Here is a 9,507-nt window from a genome sequence, read left to right as displayed (position 1 = left end):
TCATTAATGTCCCTGTTGATGCAAACATTGTTCAAAGAGTTTTATCGGTATCAACTACCAATACAACAATTGTCGTTTCCCTAAAAAGATGTTTAGAATATAGAAATGCTTTCTAGAAAGGCATGGTACGTCCAACAGTTATCATGCAAGCTCTTCGACAAATGATCCAAACAACATTATACAAAATGCACAATGTAAAATTAAATGACAATTGGAAACAAGCTATCGAAATAAATATTGACATTACCAACCAAAATGAACTATCCACAATTGACTTTGAGTCAGACAGTGACAATAAACAAGCTCCGTGTGAAACTCTAGTGCATGGGTTCACTGAATCCATTAGCATACACAAAATGCAAGACAAGTTGATTGAAGTTACACCTGCCCAAGACCAATGCCCTATTGGAATATTTCAAGACAAACATGCAGAAGAAATGATTTTTCAACTTTTCTCTTCGGTAGCCCGCATGATAATGATATCACTAAAAATTTTAGCTACCAAAAAATAGTGTTATGGGAATTGTCACATTCACAGAGATGATTTGCATACCAAAAGACCAATCTTTTCTTCAAAACAATTAAAATACTGATACATCAAGTAATGTCCACAATGTGGATAAGAATTCGAAAGGGCCAACTAAAAGAAAGAAAACTATTAGCAAAAGAAGTCAAGCATAAACCAAATCTAAAAAAAATACTAAAGTCAGATATAGGTTATGTTGACTTAAAAAAAATACGAATATCTCCTGACTACACACAACACCTAAAGAAAAATATTTTTGCAATAATACGACAACTAGGACCACCTACTTTCTTCCTCACATTTACTAGTGCTTAACAGAACTGGTCAGCACTGCAAACAACATTAAAAGAACTGCATACCTCCCACTATTCAACAAATAGACAAAACTTTACTGCAAAAAATGAAATGAATGTACATGAATTAATCAAAAGAGACCCAATAACTTGTGCCTGATACTATAGACATAGAATAAATGCACTCAAAACATTGATCTTAACAGACCAGTCTTTCTTTGGAAGTGTATTAGACTATTTCTCAATAACTGAATTTCAAAACCGTGGAAATGAACATGACCATTTTCTCGTATGAGTTTGCAATGCTCCCATGTATGGAAGACACAACAATACAAGCATAATAGAATTTGTAGACAAATATATTACATGTGACACAAAAAATTTAGAACCAAATATAGCAATACTACATGTGCAGCACCATACAAAATAATGCAGAAAATCCAAAAATGCACATTGTAGATATAATTTTCCATTTCCACCAATTAAGAACACAACAATACTTGAACCATTAGAAGATACAAACGAAAAATTACATTTAATTGCTACATAGATTCATACCAAGATTGAAAAAGCAACTTACCCCAATACATTTACATTCACAGATTTTTTAGCAGAAATGTGTGTCAATGAAAATGACTACATAATGGCCTTGAGGTCTATAGTCAATAGGCCTACCCTTTATCTCAAAAAAACACTTTCACAGATATTGAACAATAGCTTTTCCAAAAAAATACCAAAGCTTTGGAGAGCAAATATAGATGCACAATACGTCCTCAATGCATATGCTACAGCAATGTATTGCAGCTCCTATACAGGGATAACTTTAAGGAACTTCCCCCCCCCCCCCCTCCCAAAATTTATAAAATTGTGGCGAATCACATGTCATTTGGGTGAGAAAAAAAATTAATAGTGTTGGCGAATTATGCGTCAGTGGATGGATATTTGGTGGCAATTTTTTTAATAGTTTAGACAATTTTTATAAAATAATGGCAATTACAATTTTTGTTTTTAATAAAATTATTAATATTGATGGCGAATTATGTTTTGAAATATGGATATTGGTTGGCGAATATTTTAATAACTGATACTTTTTTTATAAAACGGTGGCAAAATTATTTTCCAAATAATTGAATTAATTTATTTGTTATGGTGAATGGTTTTCAGAAAGTTATAGTTGGTATGGCTATTTTCAAAAGATGGGAAATAAGTAGTCTAACCTAACATACCAACTTACATTAATTATTGACCACTACCACTATAATTATGTTAAATGTATTATTTGAGATGTTAGGAACCTGTGTGTTCCTTCTGTTTATTTTGTCAGAGTAGTGTTGTTGGACGCATATGCTTTGTAAGTCGTCCCGTGAGTATATTTTATTATCCCACATGCATAGGTAGTATTACTTTTCTAGATCGTACTCAGTATATAAGAATAGGTTGAGGCCCTTGATGGGCACGGACGAATTTATTGTATTGAGCTTGCTCAAAGGAGGTTACCCCCTCGAAGTGGCCTGCGATCAGTAGATTCATTCTGAGTTCTGCTATCACTTTGTATTCTGTTATTTCGAGCATTCTCACGATATTGCTATAAGGAGGTTCTTCACATCTGGTATCAGAGCACTCTCTTGGGCTCGCTGGGTGGAAATTACATCAAATTTTTTTTTCTGTCGTGGCCTTCAGGTTCCTCTCACTTCCAATATCTCTTGTTATTGCAATAACTCTTTTCAGTTGTTCTGTCTGTGAGTGAATTTTTCTAAGTCGACTGTTCAAAAAAAAAAAAAAAGAGTGAAAATTTTTCTGTTTTTTAGTCGTAGCTTCCTTGTTTGCTTTCTGTTTCTGCTCATACTTCCGCAGAACGTCTGCAATATCATTTCGCATACTTCCTTCCTTGGCGACCCAACCCCAAATTTTACATATCAAAGCCCTAAATCCCTCATTTATCTAATTTTAGGGTTTGCCCTATCTTTTTCACCTCTCATCCAATCGCCACCAAACTGAGCCACAAGATTCAATTCCTCATTTTGCTCCCTTATCCCTCTTGGACTGTTCGCCTCATTTTGCCTCCCTACCCTTGAAACCCTCATTTTTCTGTTTCCCTTGTCCCCAGATAGTCTCCCACCACCCGTCGAACACCCATTTCCTATCTGAGTTTTACCCAAATCCAAGTTTGCCGTAACTAAAAAAGTTTTTGTTTCTCATCTTCTACCCATTCCAAAAAAAATTTAAAAAAAAAAAAAAAAAAAAAAAAAAACCTTGCTTTATGGTTGTTACGCGTATAGGAGCAAAAATATGGAAGAAGAAATGGCATCCCTCAAAACCAAACTTCAAGATCTGGATGACAAAATTCTGGGTCTTAACTTTCAGCAGTCAGCCATGAGCCGAAACCATTCAGGAGATACTGGGTCCTCTTCTGGCAATTTCCGTGGACCAAAGCTTGATTTTCCACGCTTCGATGGTTCTGATCCGACTGGATGGATCTATAGGGCAGAGCAGTATTTCAGCTTGCATAATACTTTGGATAACCACAAAGTCCCCCTTGCATCTTTTCATTTGGAACATGAAGCTCTTCAATGGTTCCGTTGGTACATCAAGGCTAATGTAGGCCCAACATGGACAGAATTGTGCACCCTCATTTTGGAGCGCTTTGGCCCTAGTTCCTTTGATGATTTCACAGGAGCACTTACTAAATTGCGTCAAACAGGCACTGTAAGAGAATACCAGACAGAGTTTGAAAAATTAGCTAATCACACAGAGGGCTTGTCTGATGAATTCTTCCGTAGTTGTTTTGTCAGTGGTCTGAAGGATGCACTTCGCTCAGAAGTCAAAATGTTTCGACCTACTACAATGATGGAAGCCCTTGGGTTGGCTAAGTTAGCGGAAGACAAGATTAGTGCTCTACAACGCTCCAGATCTAATTTTGTTCCATTCAGAAATACAGGTTCTCACAACCCTCCAGTCATACCAGCTCCCAGAACTACTCCGATCAAGCACTTGTCTGAAACAGAGATGCGAGTCAGGCGAGACAAAGGGCTTTGTTATAATTGTGATGAGAAATGGTCTCGGGGCCATAGATGTGTTCAGCAAAAGCTCTATCTCTTGGATGTGGATTCTCCACCGGAACTGGAAGAATATGTAGATGCTCAGGAAACAGTGGATGATGCGGTTGAGCCTCACCAGCCTGAACCTCCTTCACCAGAAGCTCCACCAGAGATATCTGTCCATGCTTTGGCAGGAGTCACTACTCCACAAACCATGCGGGTCCAGGGTTTCTTCAAGAAGATCCCTCTTACTATACTCATTGATTCTGGTAGCACTCATAACTTCATTGATCCACGAATAGCCAAACAGGCTGATTGCTTTATCCATCCCTGCTCTAGCTTTGAAGTCATGATTGCCAATGGGGGCACTTTACCTTGTAAAGGGAAATGTCGCAATGTGCGTCTCTCTATTGGAGATTATAACATGCGCTCTGACATGTTTGCCTTACCCTTAGGTGGCTGTGATGTGGTTTTGGGTGCCCAATGGTTACGCACTCTTGGCCCCATTCTCTGGGATTTTGCTGAACTTTGGATGCAGTTTTCAGCCGAGGGGCACCAACACACTTTGAAAGGCTTACAACCAGGGTCTCTCAGCATCATCAGTTCACACCGTATGGAAAAACTTCTTAAGAAGAATTCACATGGGGTCATCGCTCAGCTCCATTCCATTCAGATGCAGCCATCAGCAGTCTCTAGCACTCCTGCCGATCTCCAACACATTTTGGACAAGTATTCTGGTGTATTTGCTGAACCTATGGGATTACCTCCTTCTCGTCCAGAGGACCACCGTATTCAGCTCCTTCCTGGCAGTGTTCCGCCCAACATCAGGCCCTACCGCTACCCATTTCATCAGAAGATCGAAATCGAGATACTTGTCCGTGACTTACTGAAGCAAGGTATTATTCGCCCTAGTACCAGTTCCTTTTCTTCTCCAGTTCTGCTGGTTCGCAAAAAAGATGGTTCATGGCGACTCTGCATTGATTTCCGAGCACTTAATCATCTCACTATAAAGGACAAGTTCCCCATTCCAGTTGTTGATGAACTTCTTGATGAACTTCATGGGGCTCATTTTTTCTCCAAGTTAGATCTTCGTTCTGGGTATCATCAAATTCGGGTTAATGAGGAGGATATACCTAAAACTGCCTTCCGCACACATGATGGTCACTATGAATTTTTAGTCATGCCCTTTGGCCTCACGAATGCTCCTTCAACATTTCAGGCAGTGATGAATAACATATTTCGACCATACCTCCGGAAATTCATTCTGGTCTTCTTTGATGATATCCTCATATATAGCAAAACTTGGGCTGAGCATCTCCATCATCTGGAGCTTGTCTTGCAACTTCTCTCTGATCATCAACTCTGTGCAAAACTATCTAAATGTGTGTTTGGCCAGGAGGAAGTGGAGTATCTCGGGCATATTGTTGCACACCATGGAGTGCGGGTGGATCCTACAAAAATAGATGCCATGAAAACTTGGCCGCATCCTAAAACTCTCAAGAGCCTTCGGGGTTTTTTGGGGTTGACTGGCTACTACCGCAAGTTTGTCAAAGATTACGGGAAAATTGCAGCACCATTGACAGCTCTGTTAAAAAAGGATGCCTTCTCCTGGACCCCTGTTGCTGAGACTGCATTTGAACAACTGAAACAGGCTATGTGCAGTACACCTGTTCTCGCGATGCCAGATTTTTCCAAACCCTTCACTATTGAGAGTGATGCTTGCGGCAATGGATTGGGTGCTGTTCTCCTGCAAGATGACCATCCTATTGCGTTCACTAGCAAAGCCCTCTCTGGTAAGAATCTAGCCCTCTCTACTTATGAAAAAGAAATGATGGCTATTTTGCATGCTGTACAGAAGTGGCGGCCATACCTCTTAGGGAGTCATTTTTGCATCAGAACCGATCACCAAAGTCTGAAATACTTCCTGGAACAACGGGTATCCTCTCCTACACAACAGAAATGGGTCAGCAAACTCATGGGGTATGATTATGAGATCACCTACAAGAAGGGTAAGGAGAATATTGTGGCAGATGCTCTTTCTCGCACATTTGATAATCAAGCTTCCCTTTCCGCTATTTCTATGCCCATTCCCAATTGGTTAGCGTCTGTTCAGCAGGGCTATGACAGTGACTCTTCTTTATCTCAAATCATTCACCAGCTAGCCAATAATCCTTCTGCTATACCACATTACTCTTGGGATGGTGCTTCTCTTCGATACAAGGGTCGGCTAGTGCTTCCTCAGAACCCAGCTCTACATCAGGCTATTTTTTATGAAATCCATGCTTCTCCTTCAGCAGGGCACTCAGGCTTCCTCAAAACTTATGAGCGAGCAAGGAGAAACTTCTTTTGGAAAGGGATGAAACAGACGATTCAACAGATGGTGGCTGAATGTGATACTTGCCAACGCCACAAGGGTGAAACGACCCTCCTTCCTGGCTTGCTCGAACCATTGCCCATCCCTACACGGATTTGGACTGATATTTCTATGGATTTCATTGAAGGGCTTCCTAAATCCGGTGGCAAGACAGTGATCTTGGTTGTGGTTGATCGTCTCTCGAAATATAGTCATTTTTGTGCCCTCAGCCACCCCTATACTGCCTCCTCTGTTGCACAAATCTTCATGGACCAGATATTTCGTCTTCATGGACTCCCTTCTTCCATTGTCTCTGATCGTGATGCAACTTTTACCAGTCATTTTTGGACTGAACTGTTTCAGAAAACTGGCACCAAACTGAAGATGAGTTCGGGCTATCACCCACAAACTGATGGTCAAACTGAAATTGTCAATAAATGCTTGGAAACTTATCTTCGTTGCTTCACTTCCGAACAGCAACATCAGTGGGCCAAGTGGCTCCCTTTAGCTGAATGGTGGTACAATACCTCTTACCACACTGCCTCTAAAATGACTCCATATGAAGCAGTCTATGGTCAGGCACCTCCAGTGCTCCTTCCCTACACTCCCAACAGCTCACCAGTCCAGGCAGTTGACATAGTTCTCCGCAGCAGGGATCAGATTCTTCGTACCTTACAGGATAATCTTCACATGGCCCGTAATCGGATGAAACAGCAAGCAGATCAACACCGTTCTGAGCGCTCATTTCAAGTTGGGGATATGGTTTTTCTTCGTCTACAGCCATACAAACAATCCTCCCTAAAGCTGAAAGGGCGTCATAAGTTGGCCCCAAAATTTTATGGGCCTTATAAGGTTCTGCAGAAGATTGGTTCAGTTGCTTATAAACTGGAACTTCCTCCTTCTTCCCGCATTCATCCAGTCTTTCATGTTTCTTGTCTAAAGAAAGTTCTGGGTACCACTGTCAGAGCACAAACTACTCTCCCTGAAATGGATACGGAAGGATCCATTATCCTGGAGCCGGTGGCAATCATTGACCAGCGCACTCGCCAGCTTCGCTCTCGCTCCATCTCTGAGGTCTTGATTCAGTGGCATGGCATGCAACCAGAGGATGCTACCTGGGAACCCCTTCTTCAGATTCAGCACCAATTTCCACACCTTAAGCTTTGAGGACAAAGCTTTTTTCTAAGGGAGAGGGGATGTTAGGAACCTGTGTGTTCCTTCTGTTTATTTTGTCAGAGTAGTGTTGTTGGACGCATATGCTTTGTAAGTCGTCCCGTGAGTATATTTTATTATCCCACATGCATAGGTAGTATTACTTTTCTAGATCGTACTCAGTATATAAGAATAGGTTGAGGCCCTTGATGGGCACGGACGAATTTATTGTATTGAGCTTGCTCAAAGGAGGTTACCCCCTCGAAGTGGCCTGCGATCAGTAGATTCATTCTGAGTTCTGCTATCACTTTGTATTCTGTTATTTCGAGCATTCTCACGATATTGCTATAAGGAGGTTCTTCACATGAGAACTCAGACTGTCTGATGATCCAAGATCAATGGCTGAGGTTTAATTTCGGCCAACATTTCTTGAAGGAAGAAGAATTGTTGAGGTAGTCACCGGAATGTTGACATGTATCAAGGTAAGTTGTATGCGGAGTACAGTGCACCCGAAAAGAATTAAATGCCATGCCATGTCTGGAATGAAGCCTCGACCTTGTTCAAATGTCTGGAATGGTGACGCGTTTCTGTCCAGCATGTATCACTTAAATTGCAGGAGATAGTATATTGATGTCTTGTCACTGTTAATTACAATTTATAATTGGCCTTTTCCATCGATGAAGCGGCTTCACATGCATTACAGGACATGGCACAGTCCACTAGTAGTAGTACTATTACTATTAGTCTTAATTACAATTGGCCTTTTCCATCAATTAGGTGGCTTCACACACATTACAGGACAATGGACGGTATTAGTGTTTAATTAGAATTGGCCTTTTCGGCATGTACTTGCAATTATGTTCAAGATTTGAGAATATTTACTAATTTAATGTAATTGAATTGGCAGTCGAATGGAAACAAACAAATAATCCATGGCACCCTGCCCGCCAAGATTATTTATAAGCGATTGAGCTACTTCTTTCATCATTGCTCATCTCATTTTTGGTAGTCGATAGTTATGGTTTGTTAATTGTTTGGTGTTAGTTTGAACTTTGCAGTAAAGATGGACAACCCTATTCGCCTGAGATGCATTTTGGAAGAGGAGCAGAAGGCCTTTCTAGGTCGCGTTCCTGAGGAAAACCTCTTGTCAATTTGCAATGAGGTTGTTCCATGCTCTGGTGTGAAGTTTGTCATTGCTACTATCAAAATGGTTCTGGGGCGTGAGTTTTTGAAGAATGAGAATCGGTATCGTGTTAACAGTGACATTACGTCACAATTTCTAGCCTCCCTACTTGACCTCGGAGAAGCAAGGGCCGAAATTCTGCTGCTCTTGAGGAAGATTTTTAAAGTAGTATATTTGGGTGATGACATTGAAATTGTCACTCATGCATTTTTAGGAGTGGGGATCCCTTGGGCGGGTGAAGTCCACAAGCTTCTGGAACTTAGCCAGAATGTGGTCCTGCAACCATTTTTACTGGGCTTGACTGCTGGGCAGTTGCAACACCATAGGAAATGCGCTAGAATTGGGTTGAATTTTCTTCGAAAATGATTTTTCCTGGATGAAGTGGAAGATGGCAACAACTGGCTACAAGAATTCGCAACCATGGTCAATTCTGGTGGTTTCTACAACGAATAGTACGGTAGTTCTAGAGTCTAGAATTTTCCCCCGATTTTGTAAATTTGTAAATTTCAAGAAATATCAATAAAATTTCTCGAGTTTTAGTTCCATATAAAATTGTATTTCATTGTTTTAACTTCTTATGCTTACTTATGCATCATTCCAATATTTTGCATTTTTTAATTTTCTATTGAATTGTTTATAAAAGCCAATGTGAATATAAAATATTATTAGTTCCTACCTTTGGCAAGAAACTAGTGGAATCACCTAGTTCCATATTAGTTCTATAATCTAAAAATTTTATTGATATACCAATGTTTGCAAAAGGTTTATTAATTTGCATTTTTTTGAAATTGGAAAATACAATTTTTTTAAAACTTTATTGGTTCATGATGAAAAAGGCAATGAAAAAATTCAATTTTCTTCATAAAAAAATACAACTATTTTTTTTCAGCACCTCTATTAATGCAAGCATTAATTGCAACCTTATATTTTCTTATGACAAGTGGATTAGTTTAAATTAGAAT

This window comes from Cupressus sempervirens, chromosome 7 (genome assembly GCF_028749045.1).
Source record: "Cupressus sempervirens isolate cs-2001-9-10 chromosome 7, ASM2874904v1, whole genome shotgun sequence".
NCBI lineage: Eukaryota > Viridiplantae > Streptophyta > Pinopsida > Cupressales > Cupressaceae > Cupressus > Cupressus sempervirens.
This window is presented reverse-complemented; position numbering follows the sequence as displayed.